Source organism: Onychostruthus taczanowskii, unplaced genomic scaffold (genome assembly GCF_017590055.1).
Source record: "Onychostruthus taczanowskii isolate IOZ18803 unplaced genomic scaffold, ASM1759005v1 scaffold49, whole genome shotgun sequence".
Taxonomy (NCBI): Eukaryota; Metazoa; Chordata; class Aves; order Passeriformes; family Passeridae; genus Onychostruthus; species Onychostruthus taczanowskii.
In genome coordinates, this window is record NW_024502458.1 from 2,014,863 (window position 1) to 2,035,567 (window position 20,705).

Sequence of the window (20,705 nt, forward strand, 5' to 3'; positions counted from 1 at the left end):
GAAGAGAAAAACCTCTGAATAGCAAAGGCAATATGTAAGGGAAAGTTAAGCAGAAATGACAGTATTATTTTATTCATTGCCTAGAAAATGAGCAGTAATCAAGGTGAGGCTTTTAAAAAAACGGCTAATCTGAGTTGTTTTAAATTAAATTCACCTCTGGTATGAGCTGCAACTATATCTACATGCATTTGACAGACAGACTAAGTTGAACCCTTTTTTATAAGCACCTAAGCATATGTGGTAAAGAATAAACACTTGGGGTGAACTACAGGTATCTATAGTTATATAGTCAATAGCATAAAAACCCAATTAATGCACAGCAACACAAACCTCCACAGAGTAGTTAATCCTGTTTTAAAAAGGATAGCACTGGTGGCTACAATGATTTGCCCTCTGGAAATTCTCACTCTTACTGACTTTGGAAGATTCCTACCAACCAGAAGTCAAACTAAAGTTAAATAAAACAGTGTCTCAGATAGTCTGACAAAGTAAAATAACTTTTGTAGAGTTAAAAATTTGTCTGGAAGGCTTTTCTCAGATGGCATTTTAGAATTATTTTCATTAAAATGTAGATCATTTCATGATTGACTTCAATGGGATTACATTCCCATTAATGCCAAACATTTCAAGAATGTTGTGGTTTTTATATTCAAGTGTAAAATCACTGATCCTTAAGGGAGTGCTATCAGAAAGAGAGCTGAACTTCCTCCAGTGATTTAATTTGGTCTGCAATAAATCTCACTAAGAGACAGTTATATCCTGGTTATTAAGGCTTTCATGCAGAGGTTCACCAGATTTCACATCCCTACAAGACGACCTTGTAAACTGAAGGGAATTTACAGCAAGTCCCCAAAAAGGGAGCATGCAGAAACTGGTTTGAGTGCCTTTTTTTTACCAGCAAGGCACTAGACAACACTGCCTGGCATGTTGCTGTACAGACTGATAGCCAGCTGAGAAAGAGCTGGGTATATGACCTGACTTTGTATTTAATTGGAAAATTGTCCTTCTTAGCCAAACGCGTCTTCAACATCCTAAAAACAATCACATAAAAGAGGTAAAGTTGGCTTTTCCTGTAACAGTGAAAAAAAAAAAAAGATAAATTAATTCTTGCCCCACTGTTGACTTATAAATGCAGCAAAATTCAGTCTCTAAAACAGTAATCTCAGAAGACACAAGGACTTCCCAAAGGGAGTCATGATAGCGCCTTCCTTCTTCCCCATCCTATCTGATCCAGAGCCAGCCCTTCAATCTTGGGCAAGTACTGAGAGCAAACAGTGATAAAACCTCCTTGGCAGGATCCTCTCTTCTGTGAATGGCCGATGTCTCAGTTGCAATCTCAGAATTGCTGTGAGTTGGGGCCAGCTATCCTTGCTTCCCACCACGCACTGTGCACGGGGCCATGGAGCACACCCGGTCACACCAGGGTTGAGATTATATTCTACCACAATGAGTTTTTACTTTGTCAAGTAAACTATGACACTGATAATTATCTAATAAAAACACTTCTAGTGTGGGGCCAAACAAGAGAGTTTCATGTTTAAAAGTCATGGCTAGGGGTGTACATTGTTCTTCAAGGCAGAGGGAATATGAGGTAAAAAGAAGCTAAAAATCAAGCTGCAAAAATATTAGTGCTTCTAGGCATGTCCAGAAACAACTAAAGAAAGGATTGTGTTTTGTTTGATAGAAGAGAAGGGCTCAGCTGCCAAATTAAAAATAACTGAACTCCATTTCTCTGAATTTACTTCACTACACTGCTGGCTTTATCTATGCCTGGCTTAAATCCTGAAGTAACTGGAAATCATTTAAGTAGAATAATTCATGTTTCTAGCACTTGAGAGTTCAGTTTGTTGAGTTTATAAGAGTTTTTGCAAAAAGCTTACAGTGGGCCTAAATTTACATATTTGGACCTTTGCTAGGACCAGTGTCTGAGCACAGAGTGGACACCCCAGGAAACCACAAGGCATAAAAATTAGTGTGTGAGAACTGATGTTTGACATTCCTAGGCCAGGGGCCAACCTGGCCCAACTTGCAAGGCCCAAGCAGAAAAGGTTTAAACTCTACCTTAGCTGCTGCAAGGGCTTTTGAAATCCTATCCTCCAGAATTCATAACCTATTTCTTCTCAGCTTCTGGCAGAGCACACACTCCTCTTGTTAACAAAGCAAAGCACCTCCAAGGAATTCACAGCCACTGGAAAAAAAGTATAATGTAATGTAGCAATTTAATTTACAGAACTCTTGATAAAGGCCTTTGACTTTGGGATATGACATAAGGCTGTCACTAACAAGACAACACACTTAACCATGAATAAGGTGTTTATAAAATTCCTTGACTAAAAATACAGCAGAGGCAAGGCCATGAATAATTGTGCTCCTGTCTGGGCATCTTGCCCAGTCCCAAAATTTGATGCCTTTGGCCCTCCTGCTCCTTTTGCAGGGTGTACTGGCACTGCAGACAGCCTTCCTTCCTGTCTCAGTCCCCTCCAAAGTGGAACCTGGTTCCAATCCCACGTTTGCTGAGGCATGTGGAAAGCAGCAGCTGCACACACCAAAAGGCCAAAAATCCCAGATCCAGCTACTCTGGGTAGTCCTGGTGAGCTGCCTCCTGGAAATCACTAGTAACCTACACAAAGATACATCCTAGAAAAATAAAGCCTGTCATTTTTAAAAACAGCCCTTGTCAGTGACTGCCACACCTGGGAGAAATGAGCAGGTGTGTGGAAAAGAAGCCAGAGACCCAAATGGGCCTGAAACATGGTGAAATGCTTTCTCAGGAAGATACTCCAGACTGTTCAGTGGATTTTGGATTCATATTCAAAGTCTGCTAATTTACAAAAATCCTGATCTTTCTGCAATTCATATTTGGTCATGCTCAACTCTGCTAATATGAAGGATACCATTTTTTTCACACTGGATCCTCAAGTCTGTAGCAGTTCTGGACTTCAAGACTTCCCTTCAGCTTTCCATTCTTAATTTTTTAAGACTGGAAGACTTGGAAATATACTAGTTGTTTTATGCCAGAATAAATGAAGGTCACTGACTAGGAGGAATCAACTTGTTACCAAATTTATTTGTGTATGAAAAGAAGGATCCAGACATAAAAGTATTAGGCATAAGACATATTTCAAGAGAAAATTAATAGTAAACTTCAAATATTTATTAGAACTCTATAAATTATGTATAGAGTCGTTTTTGTGAGGCCAGAAATCATCATTAGTCATAGTCTGGCTTTTTGTTTGAAACAAGGCAGAAAATGTCACTGAACTCATGTATATGTATTTTATATTTTAAAAAATCCATACATCATATTTACTTAGCAATTGTAAGAGGTGAAGTGTCCCCCACAAGCACTGATAAGTTGTTTCAGTGATTGATTCGACTTTTTCATGTAAAGATTACATTTATCTGCTTATCCTCCACCCCCAGTGCTGACTCTCAGGCAGCAGAGCCTCAGATGTGCTGTTGTCTCTGATAAGAGAACCCTCAGCAGGATGCACAGCTGGGCAGGGATGGGTGAGGTAAATTAAGCACTACCAGCAGCACAGCCTCCAGGTACTGTTCCCCTCCCTGACCACGTTGTTCTTGTAAGGCAAGCTAACTGGCCCACATTTGGGGATGATCTAAGGCAGTTGTACTGCTCCTGACACCCAGAAACAGCCAAGGGAAGCAATTTGGGTGTTCCTACATGGCATCCTCTCATGGCAACATACACTGCCAATATCCACAGACTGCAGTCAGGTGGCATGGGAAAGGAACTCCTCCCAGCACATTGGCAGGAGGCAAGACAGACAGCTCCCAAACTACAGTCTTTGGTGAGAATACTCTAGAAACCAGCTGCACCTGACTTCTTTCCCCATGGTACAGCTCAGCTGGTTCAAATGCTTGAGGAGAACTCCCTTCTCTTCTTACATTATAGCACAGAGAAGTGGCCATGTAGAAACAGCTCATTTTCTTCCTGCACCCACCTCCAACTGAGCCAGACAGCCCTGGCTCAGCAAGCGCCTTCTGCTCTGTGCTGCCTCTGACCCACATCTCATCTGCTGCCAGTGCTTTTGCTGCTTCCTTCCAGGTCACTGCCCTGCCTCTAAAAACATATTCCCTCCACCTTCAAAACCTTGACAGAGTCTGAGTTAAAACAGCCACTGTCAGCATTCACTGCTGGCAGCCTGACCCTCAGCTGACAGCAAAGTAGGCAGTGCTAAAGCTTTCCTTTCTCCTCCCACCTCCTGTCCTATGTATGTGTTTGCAGTAATCATAAAAGCTCAGGCACCTTCCCCATCACCATTCAAGATGTTACAGCAGGCACAGGAAAAAGCCTTTTCCTCTCTGAGGAAACTGCTCCCTGAACATCTGCTCCCTGCTCATCCCCACTGCTGCCCAAATAGCCTTCTGTAACAAAAGCCAATCAACCTCCTAGGTTGCTCCTAGAGAAGCTCCTAGAGGAGTCAAAGACGATATGATTTGGTTAGGTCACAGTCTGATTGCTGCTCTGGATCTGCCTAGATCCATCAGAACTCCTGATGAAATCTTGTTCCCATCTATTTAGTAGATTATAATAGCAAATGTGTTTCCAGCCAAGCATTTTTAGAGGAATGTTTCTCTGCAGACCCTTCCAAGGGAAGAACCCTCTGACATCTCTTTGCTCAGGAGGATCTGAACATACACTGCACCCTTTTGTGTTGCATCTGACTGATCCTTGTGCATGCAAAACCAGACATCCTTTCTTCAGAGGGGTGCCATTTTCTTCTCTTTCCCAGAGATTCTGGGGATGTGATCCAGCTAATACACACAATCAGTATATGGGACTCTCCCTGAAAATACAATAACATGTCTCCAGTCATTTCAGTTCTGGTAGCTTAGATAAATCTTACTCTGCATCCAGCCATGGCCAGGACAGAGACGCCTTTTTCAGAGGAAGCTGATGAGCTTGGCAAACCACATCCTCCTGCATCACGAGGGACAGGGGATGAACAAATTCCATGCTGGCAGAACAAGGAGCATCAAATTGTAGAAAGCTGCAGATATCCTGCCAATGATTTTTTGATGGGTGAACTCGGGGCCAAGCTGGACAGGTTTGTCTCAGCCTTGCACTGCAGTCTGGGCAGCCTGTCACACCTCCAGACTGGTGATATATTCTCAGCACTGGCCCTGGATCAAGCACTCCTGTCAATTCCCTGGGCCAGTACTCTTAACATCTGACCAGGAATGCCTCCTTTACCACATGGAAATGACTGCTAACATACATAGAGTTAGTCTTGCATATTTGCTAGTTATGGTAAAGGAAATGAGGCAAAAAGTGAAGGTGGTCAAATCAAAAATGTCTTTGGTTTCTTTTGGGGAGGTGAGGGACAATCCATATTTAATTGTTTCCTGTATGAAACTCTATTTTATTCTTGTGCAATTTTGTGAAAGAAAATTGGTTAAAGTTCCAAATGGCCCAATTCTCTGCTGCAGAAAAATGGTAACTAGCCTCTCTGCTAGCACCATGTATTTACTTACAATTGAATGAAGCCAAAATGGCATTTGTCCTTGCAAGTGACCAAGAGATGTCATTGGTACGTTCCATGGGGCTGGGTGCCCACCGGGTGGCGAAGTCAACTGGCTTTGGCAGCAGCCACCAAATGATGCCACGTGAAAGTCCTGCATCTCAGACTGAGGTACTTTTTTTTTTTTTCAAAGGTTTAGATATTCCTCTTATTTTGAGGACAAAGACAGCTTGCCTCAGCAGAGCTAACAGGTCAGGATGACCTACAGGATGCCCTTAAAGGTTTATTTTCATTTAAGTGAAATGGCCTTGCAAATGGCTTATTAAAGTGGCATCAATTTAGCAGTGGTTTTTAAAGTAGAATTTTGTATTTCAGTTTCCCATGTGGGGTTATGCATTTCTGGTTTGTGCTCAAGGAGGAGGAGAGGCAGTTAAAAAAAAAAAAAAAAAGTGAACTGAATATTCATGAGTAGGATAAAGTAACATCCTTCTCTTGAAGAAATGAAGCCAAACAAATTTTAATGGGATTTTACTTCATCTCATATAGTCTCAATAATCTATTATACAGTGATATTTTCTTTTAAAAGTGCAAGATATTTCATTTTTAAAACCCCTTTTCTTAGTTTTTCTTGAATTTGTTTTGCTCTTTCTGGTAGCCAAATAAATTATTTTCAATAAAGCAGTAATATACTAGGTCTCAGTAATAAAGATATTGGGGGAAAATTGTTTCATTTTTTTTAGAAGTTTGAGTTTTTAAAAAAGAGTTATTTCCTGAGAAATTTGACAACCTATTTTTGAGCAGAGGGATTACAGTATTATTAACAGATTATGTTTGTTTTGCTGGCCCCACTGATGATATCTCCACAAATTTGCTTTGTTGAAAGCAAATGTAAGATCCACAAAAGGGACCACACTCCTTTCCTGGTAAACTACCACAGCCACATCTGCATTCCCTTCTCTCTAAGCACTGCAGACAAGGTGTCTTGCCAGGAGAAGTGATCAAGTCTAGAGAGACCCTGTGCATTGACGCAGCACCTCCTTATCTCCCCACAGACCACCTAATAGTGGTCCACCACACATCTCTCCTCCAGTGTATTCTCTTACTCCCTTCTATATCCACCAACCACCAGAGGCTCTGGAGGATCATGAACTTGGTGATTCCAAGCCAACCACCCCACGCATGCCACAGCCTTCCTCTCAAACTTGTCATAACCTGTCTGCCTTTGATAGCTGTCCCCCTCTGCTGAATTTTGCTGAAATGTTAGTGCTTCATGGACAACAGAATCACAGAATGGTTGAGGACAGAAGGGACCTCTGGAGGTCACCCAGAGCCCCAGTCATACCCTGCCATGGTTCTGCAAGCAGATGGAGGGTCCCTGCAGCCACGGACAAAGAAAGCTCTGCACCAGCCACCTTCTTCTGTATGCAACTTAACATAAGTTTTCTGATTCATGAACCCATTGGCTAGTTTGTGCTGTCTTTTTAGGAAATTTTTCAGGGCTATTCCTTTTGCATAAGGATTGCATAAGCTTCAACTTCCTAGGAAACTGGGCTAAAAAAAATTCAAAGCATAATGAGTGTCACAGCCAAGATTAGAGCCTACAGGCAGGGATGTGTAAACCAAATGTGTGCTATGAAGGAAGCAACAGTGTAACTGGACCCAACTGGCTCCTTGTGAGCTCCTGAGAATCTTTCCAGATTTTAGACTTCTGATGGACTCTCTAGGATTCAGGAGGGAACAAATCTTAGGTTTAGAATCAGAATAAACAGAGCCTGGGCACAGAAGAACTGAAGGACTTGCTTTGATTTACAGGCACTGTCACATTCTATGATAATTAATTTCATTAACAGGCCTGATATGAATCTCTCATTACTAAAGGAAAGTGTCAGAAATAGCAGAAATTGCTCTCATTACACATCTGCTCTGCCTAGACTGATAAATACTCTGCTCTCATGCTGGCAGGACTTCCAGGGTCAGGAGAGCAGCTGCACCCCTCACTATGCTGGCAAAATGAGCTTCCTTACAGACCAGCAAAGGCAATGTACTGTGAAGTTGTGTGTGAGGACCTGTGCTTTTAAGGATAAGGAACACTCTGCACAGCAGCCAGCTGACCTACATTTACAGCTGAAGATGTAAAGCTGACCCACAGGGACTTCTGTCTAACCTACAAACACAGGAGGGCTACTCAAGCAGACAATGCCTTTTAAAACTATAAACTGAGCAGGAGCGGCAGCATGGGGACAGACTTGTCCTGCTCCCACGTGTAAGAAGCAGCCCAGCTCAATGTACCATGGTAAGCCACTGCCATCAGGGGAGCACATCCCAGGATAACTCCTGCCACCTCAACATGCCTTGCTGCAGGGAGAAAAGCACAGTTTTGCTATGTGGAGGCAAACAGAGTGAGAGGGAGATGGCAGCCTGGGCTAAGCTGGGCAAACCAGGCCCTGGGGTCTCATTGCAGGCAGTAAAGCTGCAGCAAAGCCAGTGCTGCTGTGCTGTCTCTGCTGCCAAGCTCATGGCAGCAAAGCTCACACAAGGAGCAACACTGAGCCACAGACACAGCTCGCCACGTGTGTGAGGGCAATGTTCAAAATACAAAGGGGACAAACAGTGCATTGTAGGGTTGCTAGGCCATAAGGAGAGAAGAGGAAGAGAGAGAGGCACCTCCCCAGGCACAGTGGTGATAGTTGCATCAGCAGAAGAGAATCACACACACTTCGGACAAGATTTTTAACCCCACCAAACAAAGCAGCTCTGTTGAGATCAGCATAGTGCTGCTCCACAGTGTATGAGGATCTTCCCATTGGCATGAATCAGCCTTTAGAAAAAACAGGCTCCCACTTAATTTGCTGAGTCCTTCCCCCAAAACACTGATTTTTCTTGAACAGAGCATTCCCTGTCCCACTGTGGAGCTCCAAGGTCACATGACAAGTAAAGAGTACATCAGCTCTTTTCCCACTGCTACAGTGGTAAAGGAAAGATGTAAAAGAAAAACTGACTGTTACTACAAGGCAAAATTCTGCATATCTTAAGCCCACCCATTAAAGACAAACTGCAAATGTTAATAAGCCTATAGTTAAATTACATCACACCATTTCATCCCTGAATTACAGTTCCATACTTTAGAATTTTATGAGACAAAACCAGAGCAAAGAATAGCTCTGCTGGGCTCTGTAAATGTATGTAAATAACCACAGAAGGAAAAAATCATTAATAAAGCCTGGATAGAAAGACATTTCCCAGATTACTCGGTATTAATTTCCTTTTCATTTCATTTTGCAGAAATCTAACCATCTTTTATGAAAACTTCAGACAGTCAAGACCTTTCCTGGGAGCATGCAAATGCCTGGTGCAGATGCAATAACCTGGGAGCCAATGCAGCTTAACTGCAGCCCAGAGCAGGGAGTGACTGCTGAGACACAGCCACGTGTCTTACTCGCGACTCAGAGCTTGTGTTGGTACAAGTTGCTGCAGTGGGTGTCTATATTTATCACACACTTGACTGGGTCATGTTTGTTAGCTTGGTTTCCATGTAGAAGTCACCTCCATATAGGATCTTCATGGCATTTCTGTGACATCCTGATGGAAAGTGTGATGCCCATGCATTGGAGCCAACACGGACATCAGCTCGAACACAAACCATTCATGTTTTCTTGCATCATATCTTTTTCCTTCCACCCAGCCAGAGCCTTGTACTATAAAAGGGGGTAAGAAGTTAAATAAATACTTCCTTTTTTTTTTTTAATATTAAACTTCGGTGTCCACCATATTAAATAAGGTCAAGAGGAATGAAGTCTGGTTTGTAGACCAAACAGGAACATTTAATATAAAAACCTAATCTGCTGTGATAAAACTCCCATTTCCTGTATCATGGATTCTGGAAAATAATTCAAGTCACAGAATCCTGGAATCATAGAATACCCTGAGTTGGACGGTATCCATAAAGACTATTGAGTCCAACTCCTGGCCCTGCACAGGGCAAGTGGTCACTGTTCATTTGCTGAGACAAGAGCATTTTCCTACCATGCACAACCTTTTCTATTACAAAGATTGAGGCAATTACCCATGACTGTCCCTGACAAATCTTATCAGTTCAGCAAGTCAATTCCAAATTTTACTCCTCACAGATTTCAGCAAGTTCATGATCAGCAATGCTTTTTGTCCAAAAGTAGGCCCTTTTTACTTGTAGGAAATAGACATTTCTATTCATTCAAGGAAGATGGACTAGAAAAACATTTCAAAAGTGATTACAGGATTCAACATCATAAGCCCCTAAACAACTTCTAAAAGCTAGAAGGCCAGAGGCTTTAAAGCTTCTTTTGACAACTTTTAAATATTTTACCCTAATCTTGAGCTACAGCAATTTACAAGAACCTGAGGAGATGACAGATCATTCCACAGTAAGGAACAGCCTGTCAGACATAATTTTTGTTAGTTACCATCTCCTCTAAGAACAGAGGTATTGACCAGTATATATTCCACGTGGTAAATTACATATTCACTAAAACCTATACACTCATCTGGATTTATGAAACATTGCAGAACTCTCTCAAGGGAAACCAAAATAACTGTTCTGTATTCTAGCCTGAAAATTACATGCCTGTAACACCACTTAGAGCGTTTTCCTCAAAAAAATATTTCTAAGAAGCCAGCTGAAAAGAGAAGCCAGATATGCTGGGGAAACATTTTCTATATTAGCACTAAAGCAGCAAATTGAATGATTATACAACCTTTAAAGTCATCCCATCCTCCCCCCACTCCCTTCAGTTACCTGTGTGGGGACCAATTTGTTCAACTTCGTGCCTTGTACTAGCTCTCTATTGTGAGACCCTATTTTAGCCTAGATTCCCACAAATGGCCACATTTAAATGGTTTCTTCACCAAAGGAGCAATGCCCATCTGGACACACTCAGCCAGCCGTGTTTCATCAATCACATGGCTTGATGGTACTGAAATGCACCATCTGCTTTAGGGCTTAAGCTTTCATATTGTGCCCATCTTTTGCAAAAGGTTGGAGGGGTACAAGTCTTTGCTTATGTGGAGTCCTTGGTGAGTGAGTCTGTGCAGTTCTGCCATTTGCTACTGCCAAAGCAAAAGCTGAAACTACTCTGGGGGTGCTGATAGTGTTGCAGTTACAAGTGGCTACAGGTTTCTGTCTTACTGATGAAACTTTCCCAAGAGGAATCCAACAGGCTTTCCCTTCCCCCTGCTTCCATCCTGCATCTCCTTATCCCTGGGAGGTTCACATGAGCACTGTGAGGGAGGAAACCTCTTGTACTTGGGGAAGTAGAAGTGTACATCCACACATGCTTTGTAAACACTTCAGTTTACATTAAAGGCACAAACTGTATATAACCATTATCATTTTGTGGTAGGAACACCCAGAAAGGCCCCAGACACTGTCTGCCCACTAGGATCAAAGTGACAGCAAGAACTACACCATTAAGGGAGGACATGAGCTGCTCTGCAGAGGTTCTGTCACCCATCCATCTGCTGCAACTGTGGGTGTAGGAAACAGGGTGTCACCTAGCTCCTGTTTTATTCCAGACTGCAGTGCTCTGCAGATAATAATGAGAAAACTTCAGCAAGCTTTGCTTTCCAAGATGGTATTTCCATGGAGATATTCCTGAATGTCTCCAGCTGGCTTCCTGGCTATGGATTTCAGTTTTGCTTCTAAAAGGTCTGAAAAATAATGTGATTAAAAGCAAATAGGTTGTCTTTATTCCAGGGGATGTGTGTATCAGGCTGGTGGGTTTTGTGGTGATACATATTTCTCACACACAAAAAAAATTCTAACTTTGCTTTGTGTTGTTTTCTCAATTTCTTCTCTGGTTAGTTTTTACCTATCCTTGCATGCCAGGCATCCTGGAATGTGGACTGTGCACTATGGAAAAGCCATCCTCACATAGTCTGTGAAAGAAGGGAGTTTGCAAATGGAGAAAGAGCCTTCCTGGTTTTATCCAGTGTGATTTGGGACATGAGGAGGTTGCTGGCTCTGCTGCTGAGGTGGGCACAGCATGCTCCAAGCCTTCAGACTGGAAAACTCCGAGCTTCCTTGGGTACCTTCTCCTGGTAGTGTCCATTCCCTTACTGAAGACAATATTTTGCTCAGAAAGCTGAGATCAATTGTTAGGTTCTGTATTCCTTGAAAATAAATGCCTTACTGTTGCAGAAGCTGCAGAGCATGTGATCAAAGGATGCCATATGGGCCATTTATTAACAATGAAAAATGAATGCACCATTTGTCAGGCTGTAGTTGAAACGGAAGAACAATTCCAGTTTTCACTCCCGCTGTTGATCTGGCTATCTGTATCAAAGAATATAAACAGCTTCTTGCCTTATTACTTCTAGCATGAATCCACAGCACATTAAGTTTACACATGGTACTGAGAGTAAATATTTCATGTTAAGACTCGGTAACTTGCTGGTATATATGTAAGCATATTGCCTACCAGCTTCCTACTTACATACATGTTAATGGGATTATGTTTATATACATATACAGAAATACAAATTTACATCCAAGCTAACCAACCAACCCAACAAAGACAAAAATAAAATCACTGAAGACAGTTTACATGTCATTCTGAATTTCAAGTGTTTTAAAATACTATTGCAATTTGCAGGTCCACATTCTAAATGAACATGCTGTAAGAGCATTGCATAGAAGCTATTTTAAACTGTCAAAATACAAATCAATGTATTTCCACTTCCTTAACTCAGGTCTTAAGCTAAAACCAAAAGATTTGCAGATAAATGCTTTCTTAAGTCAAAGAATCATAGTTTTTGCTTGGTTTCTTGCCTGCAGAATTGCCAAATACAATCATTAACAAAGATCACAAGCTTTATATTTTTAGTTGCCTCCTCTTTCTACTTTTCTCCATATTCTCCCCTCAAAGTTAAATGTCTAGAACTACCCTTATCTTTCATTTACTCCAACGAAACTGAGAAACTTGCAACATTTACAAGGCTGAGGGAGGCAGTTGGGGTGCAAAGCACCACACCAGACTGGGAGCAGAACAGGAAAAAATCTGCTGTTCTGTTTTGAGGTTGGCTGCAGTCATGGCCTTCCCTCTGGTTAGCTACAAGCTGAGGGCCAGGCCAGGAAAGGGCAATTCATCCCATGTGACTGATCCTCATTCCCTGCCCTACCACAGGGCCCTGGGTCACCCCTGCTTCCCTGGGACTGCTCACAGAGACCACCAACACAGCTCAGGCACAAGGAGCATTCCTTGGATATCCATTCCATGGTGCCCAAAGTGAGGCCACATCTACCTTTAGCTTGACAGTGACAGAAATCACCAACATTTTGCCTGTTGTAGCATGTAGAGGGATGGCAAAGGCTCAGAAGTAACTAAGCAGCCTGTATTCAGCTCTTTCAGGACTACTATTATGCTGGAACACACCAGCAGCACATCAGTAACAGGGTTTCAAAAAGCCCTTTGAATAATCAAGAGAATCACTCCTTCCCCTCCAAATAAATTGCATCCTACTTAGTGGCAAAGCTCCATTTCTACCAAGGGTTACCTGCAATGCATCTCATTTAAATCTTAAACCAGGCAAATTCACACCTTCACTCACTTTTCCTCCCTTTTTTCCCCCCTTTTCAGTATTACAGCTATAACAGCCACAGATTGCAACTTCACAGACGCATGTTTAACATTAATACAAAAATCTTCTCCAGGAGGACAAACAGGTACTGAGCTGGTATGCCAGTACAAAGCTTTTCACATTTGTTAAACTTAAATCTTAACCTAACTTCTAATTCAGATTCCACAAGAAAATCCCAGGAAATCACAAACATGTCTATAAAACTAGGTATAAAACAGCCTCATCTTCCATATAATGACAGAGCCTCTGATTTCTGGAAGGGATGTTTGGAATCCAGTGAGTATGAATGTCAGCTTCCCAGGGCTCCCTTGGAAGCCTCAGCCAGCAAGAACAGGAACAGGAATGGTGCAGAAACACAGGAATAAGCAAAAAACATAGTTTAGACTATTTACAGGGCCAAAAAATGTTTACAAGACATTTAGAACCAAAGTTTGTCAATGTTACCTGGCACAATTGCACAAAAGTCATACTAAACCATATTTGCTGTGTAATTTCTCATTAATACAAGGTCCTAATTCACTCTCATAACCACAGGTGGTAACAGGGCCACATAACTTCATGGACTGCCATTCCACTTGTCATGGGAGCCAGTTCAGAAGTTATTTACTTCTGAGCTGAAACAGAGATGGAATTCCACCAAATGAGGCCTCCCCTCTACCCCTCTTGGACATAATGGGGAGATTCCTCCTTACAACTACAGCTGCAAAGCAATGTTTATGTCTGTTCTGCACCTACAGACTTGGCCTTCCCACTCTGTCCTCTTCCCAGAGTACTCAAAATGTAACTTCAACACAGCTTGGAAAGGTAGCTATATTCCACGAGGCTATAAGCCAGCCCTATGCCATCCATTTCAGACTCCCCAAGGAACCCATTGCATCCCAGTATGGTACTGCAAAGCTATTCCAGCCAAGGGAAATCATGAAGCTGCTCAGGTTCCTCCTTGGCCCTCAGGAAGAAGAATGAAGAAAAGTATCATTGCTATCAACAGTTGGGCTACTCACAGCCCATGAGTATGGGAAGTTCTAGCTGGGGAAGTTTTTGGGGACTGTGTATAGATTTACTCAGCTTTAATTTAATACTTTGACTTAGCTCTGAGGAAGCTACATTGTCCCAGCACTATGTTCAGCAGGGATCTGTTTGCAGAAAACACTGACACCCCACTTTCTGCACCACCTCTCCTAAAAAACCCTTGTGAAATAATAGAGAGCGGTATTTTGAACAAGTACAGTGATAAAATGTTGTTTCCCAAAGCTGTCAAAAATACACATTTTCAAACTCCACTCCAAATATCAGGGGCACTGCAGGTTGTTAGAAACAAGGTTATTTAGTATCATTTTTGAAGCAGCAGGTATGATGCACTCAGGATTAACTGCATCTTTGTGTATTATAGGACTGCAGCAGTCTAAAAAGCTGCATTCCTTCATTTGGCTCCAGTGCTGCTGATCAGCTATCAGTTCCTTAGATAGCAATATTTTTGGGGGCTCTTCAGAAATGTTTATCTGTAGAGCTGTTTGCAACTGATGTCGGTGCAATGCAGTATCCTGCCACTTTGAGCACCACACACTTTGGGGGCTACATTAAAAACATTCCCTTCCTTTGCTCTGCCCTATTTTTGCTCTGTGGCAAATCACAACTTGCAAAACGATCCATAGCATCAAACTTCACAGAAGTTACCCTTAAAAAAGAAAGGGCAAGATTAATCAGCAATTTTTAAAAGACTTGAGCAAATATTAGCAAGCAGCTCTGGTATTTTGAGTTTCCACTAGCAAAATAACAAAACCAAAGAAAACATTTTAATATCAACATCTTGCAGCTGCATTTTGCTCTCTCATGTCTAAAAGCTTAAATCAATATGTTGCAGCCCAGGAAATAACCAGAGTAGGATACAAACACAGTGTTTTAACTCAGATCATTGCAACAGTTAATCGAGCATTTTGTGACAGCAAGCCATTTACCAAGTACATTTTCACATAATTAAGCAGCAAACGAGACACAGTCCACAGGAGCCGCACATTTAATTGTGTCAGCAATTAGATCATGAAGCACTTTACGCATATAGACGCGGCTGTACGGACCTGTGTTTCTATACTCACCGTGCAGCAAGGCATGGGTGTTATGTTGGTCTCCAAACAATTGCTTTAGAGCCCCAGGCAGAGCAACCTTCCTCTCACTCTCATCTCGGGCAAGTCAGTGTTTCTGGAAGGTGGCCAGGCAAGATCAGATTCATCAGCCAATAAAATTGTCTAAAGCTGCCGTTCCACAGGAGACCGTTCCTCCGGCTGCAGCCTCAGGAGCAGCCAATAAAGGAGAAAATCAGCATCTGAGAGCAGGCGAGCATTTTGCCCCATACTAAGGGTCTGCTTGCCAAAACTCCAGCTTTTCCCTGCCTGTGCTGCTGCATAGAATCATCCTGCATGAAAAACAACTTGCACTTGGCTTGCCTGGCTAAAATAGGTGCACAGCTATTCTAAACACTGACAAGGGTAAAGGGATCAGTCAGGCAGGTGCCTCATGAGCTGGGAAGCAATACAGTGGCATTTGGAACTGTGGATTCATGCTGCTGGAGGGATAGCCCAGCAGATCCAGCTTTTTGTGGGCACTGGGAATTACTGCTCACACAACATTGCTTCACTCAGAGGCAGACAGTTCATGGTGGGCAATGTGGAGACTGTGAAAACCTTACCCCTATTTTATCTTCCAGAGCTGGACCTGCTGCAGTGGCTGCGGGAAGCCGTCCTGTCCTCAGCCCCACGTGTTTGTCCTGGGCTTCATTGCCATTCAGAGGAGCCCTTGATTTCACCCTGCCAGTCCTACAGCAGCAGCAAAATATCCCAGTGTGCAACAACGCTTCACAGAGCAGCTATCTGACATCCCAGGATCCTTAGGACTTGCCTTGCCTTGGAAAAACCAAAAAAGCCAGTAAAAAATTAATCAGTCTTACTATGTGTTATCTAACAGTAAATCCTAAAGGTGACGAGACATTTGTGACAGTTATGCATGAAAGTAAGTCAAGAAAGACCTTTGGATGCCTTTACTTGTAAATTAACCATCTGCATAAGACCAGGCCTATGTGTTATCAGTCTGAGCACACATATTTTGACAGCAGAGGACATATTTTTGCCACAAAATCTTAGTAGAGAAAAAGCACAGGTGGTCTCTGCACACTATTATACCACCTTGCTGGCATTTACCTCCTCTAACCTCTCTGAGGTTAAAACTATTTGGATTTGTTTCTGCAGAAATCTTGCATCAAGGTGCTTTATCTGCAAAGCTGAGTTGCTACCTGGTCTGACAGCAGCCCTGGTGAAATCCCACATTCTCAACATTTTGTTCAGTTTCCTGACACAAATGAAAAGCAAATCCCATCCAGACTTCACCAGTAATGTTGCATGCCCTCACCTACATGTATTGGAGGACAAAATTGTCTGCAGTGCAGACAGCCCACTGGAAGGCTAAGACTTTGCAAAAAGCTACACTGCACCTTGAAATGGGAAGGGATTCTTAATGAAAAAGCAATTTATAAGGAAAAAATATTAGAATATGAAGATTGGACATTAGAATAACTTAGATATTAGAATAGGGTCAGCAAGACTGTCATTAACAATAACTGGTGTTTGTTTTCACGTGCCATTGCCTTTAATCTCCTGGTTAATATGGATGTATTTTTACATATTTATGTGAGACCTCTGCTCTCTTTCTACATATTTATGTGAAACCTCTCCTTTCATGCTGAGACTACAGCAATTTGAAGGACAACAAACCAAAGATGCGTCCCCCAGAGCTCTGAAGGCTGTATTACATTGGAGGAGCTGGAAAAGAGGCTCCTCAGAAGCCACAGTATGCTAAAATCAGGCAGCACAGAGGCACAGCCTGACTGAATTCAGCAGCCTGGACTTTGTACTCTGATCTTGAAAAGCTGCATGTGCAAGCATTTATGATCTGGATTTTCCTTTGATGTAAATTGGCATAGACCCATGTCAATTCACACAGGCCTTTCTTCCAGCTGGGGATCTTCTGCTATCTCTAAAACACAGGGCTCCATCTGGAGCCATGGTGTGCTGCCTCATTGTCCATTCAAGGACAGCACTGGGCAGGGAGCACACACCAACCTAAGCAAGTACATGCTGAGGGCTCCCTCAAGCAAGGCCTTTGGTCTTGGAAAGAGGCTTGCCAAGCAGTAACTTCAGAAAACAGTGCCTTGGCTGCAGAGAGGCAGCCGAGCTGGACACACACTTCCTCAGAGCAGCTGGCTTAAGGAAACCATGGGACACTTGACAGCAGGTGAGGAGCCTCCTTACCTCTGGGAGCAGGAGAGCACAAAGCCAGCAGCAGCCAGGACCCACACCAGTGACATACAAAAGAAAGGGATGCCAAGCAGGTTCCCAGAGCAGTCTGCCTCCAGGAACTTCATTTTCACACAGCTGAAAGGAAAAAAAACCAAAACATTCATCCAGGCAGCTGTGCTGGTGTCTCATCCCACTGGCAAGCATTGGGTTGGTTTAGGCTGGAAACTGTACATTGTGCTAAAAACATGGTGAACACATACATTTCCTTCTCTTCTGTGTTTGGAGTGAGGTCAAACACTCTCAAAGCAGACAAATGCTGCTGCAGGGTTTGGTTATCACTCATCATAAACTTCAGTTCCAGGACTTAAATTCAGTAATGGAGAACATTTTCTAAGCTGCTTTCTGCATATATTTGAGGTGGTTTGGGCTCTAATTAATTTGGAACAGGGCAGGGAGTTCAGAAATTTTCCTTTTCTCTCTCTCACATCCCTGTGTCCCACTTTAGTTTTAAAGTGGTAAGGCACATCTAGATTAAGGCACCAGGCGGGAGAAGGAAGAGAAAGAAAAGAAATCTAGCTGAATTAGAGATGGCTGACAGGGCATTTCATCAACCCAATTGTGTACTCAAAGCTTTTCAGAATCCATAACAAGAGTGGCCATGCAAATCAGTGAGTCATTGCAACAGCTGAAGGGGAAAAGCCCTACACAAAAAAAAAAAAAAAAAGAAAAAAAAAAAAAAAAAGGGGAAAAAAGAATAAAAAAGCAGAACTCTGTTTATCTGCTGGACCTGCTCAGTGAGGAGTTTCCATTGCATGCTTGTGGTTTGCCTGGCCATAGCCCATTTTTACTCTCTTTAGCACATTTATCCTTTGTGAACTAGGGTGTTCCTTCTGGGAAAGGTGCAACATTTTCTTACACTAGGATAGCCCAGCAGCATGCAGGAAGCCTATGACACTTCAAGGAACTGAAGTGTATATCTGTGGTTAGAACTAAGGCTGTTAAATCTGCATTGGGCTTCTCTGTAACACAAGATCAAAAGCTGCTTCCCTCTTCCCCAGCACCTGGATGTGCAGCTGGCAGGCATGTGTCCTCAGTGAGGGGGCTGGGCTGTCAACCTTTTAAAAGCAGTATTCTGCTTTTCTATGTTTTATGGGCTCAGTATTTGCACAGTTCCTTAATACTTTTTTTTTTTTTTAATAATATATAGATGACTTCAGTGTTAAAAGAGAATGTATTGATTTTTGGGAGAAAGCTGTTTTACACACAACCCTTCACACTTACTCTGACCACAAAGGACAGCAGGATGCTGTGACTTTCTGTAGTTTCATCTTTTCTGGCAAGAAGTGATGAAAGGCCATACATATGAGAAAACAGTAAAATAATCAGAAGAACTCAGACTGGTTTTGCACCCACCTCAGGTCTAAGCAGTCCCTGCTTGTCAGGACTCCAGAAATATGGAGAAATCCAAGTGCAACATGCACCAGAAAACAGGCATTGGTCCTAGAGTACAAAAAAAGCAGCCTGCAAGAAAGAAAAAATTATTTCCCTGTGAATTGTCTATGCTGTGAGAAGTGAGATACCCCCTCAGGTCTGCAGGCCAGCAGGCATGGCGTCCAGTGGCTCTTGCTTTGAGGGGGAAGGCTGCTTTGGAGCAAACAGAATGTGGAAGGAGAGACAAGATCAAAGAATTGATCAAGATTCAGTTGCAGTGCTCAGCTCTAGGTTGCTTCACACAGTCCTAATCCATGAGCAGCATGTGACGAGCAAAAGAGATGAAACCAGCTCTGTCAAAGCTGGGGGGTTTGCGTGGCAGGTACATGTGAAAAACAGCTTCAGTGTATGGTGGCCTGTAATCTCTCATGACAGATACCTGACTTATTCATTAACACAGGAAAGGAGACCTTAAGGGATTCACAGCTGAGGAAAGAAAAAACAAGTCATGTTGCTCAGAGCTCTGATTGAGATGAAGCAACTCTGCAAGTCTAATAATGCAACTTTTGGCCTTTAATGTTATTTATGGGAAAAGTGAATTTGAACAGATCTGCTGGGTTTGTTCAATAAAAGGAAGGGGCTGGGTTTTTATTTACACACACACCCCTCCTTAAATCAGTTTGACACTGCAGTAGAGTCAATGCCCTCTGCTTGGCAGCCTCATTACCATCTGTAACAAATGTAACATCTTATAAATAATTTATGTTGTAAGAGCAAATACAGTTTAGAAGAAAGAAAACATTTAGGAAATCTGGGATCAGAAAAGGCTAGAGTGAGTCAACACAGGCCTCTCTGTTTCCATGGAATTAAGAGCATTACCCTACCCGCCTTAGCTGCAGTGAAACAGCAGCCCAAGTGACCAGGCAGGAAATATTGCATCAGATTACCAGAAAGGGAGGAAGAGCACTAAGCAGGGAGGGAGATCTCCCAGGAAGGGAGTGTGCTGGACAGGGACCCAACAAGAGCCAAACTTGTTTTCCATCTCTGTTGCCGATTTCTGTCCCACTCTAGGCTGACCCCTAACTGTGAGGGGGAGGAAATCTATATAAATAAATGAAAAATTTTAGCGAACAGCTGTTCTGGTGTCAATACCTTGTCACATCCCATTTTCTGCTTGTTGAAACAAACTTTACCCATGCTTCCTCTGTTGCACTTGGACTAATTTATCATGCATTATGTATGTTCCTCTGTCTCAGAGTTTAATTATTCATTAATCCCTCCACCCTCACCTTCTTCCCCTTCCACGTGCACAAGGACCAATGGGCACAATTCATCGACTCAAGCTCTCCATCACCACCAGCTCTCCAAGGTGTGAGTCTGCAGCCCAGCCCAGCTGAGGACATTGCTGGCTCCTGCCAGAAATCCCCACATCCATGTGTTCACTGACCTGCCTCAGACCAGCGTAGGAGCACTGCCTTAGGCCTGGCGGCTGATGCGCAGAAACGTCACCTCCCCTGGGGCTCCTTAACAACCCTCCCGTCCCTCAAGCAGGTGCTGTAGGCAGGGGACAGCCCAGTGTAACCCCTAAAAATGTGGGGTGGCCACCAAGGTGTGTAGCAAAAACTCCAAAGTGAGGTTGGAAACAAATTCTCCTCGTCCCCCACAGTGGCGGGAATCCCGAGGAGCAGCCTCAGGGCCCTGAGGGCCCTCTCGCCTGGGACAGGACTCAGTATTTCTCCCAGCACCATTTTCACTCCATTTCTGCCTGGAGGGAAAGGTCTGAAGAAGGCAAACCTACCTACTGGGTGCCAGCTTGCACAGGGGCAGTGCCAGTCCTGTTCCCAGCAGTGCTGGGAGTGGAGTAGAGCGGATGCGGCCACTTCGGACTGGGCCT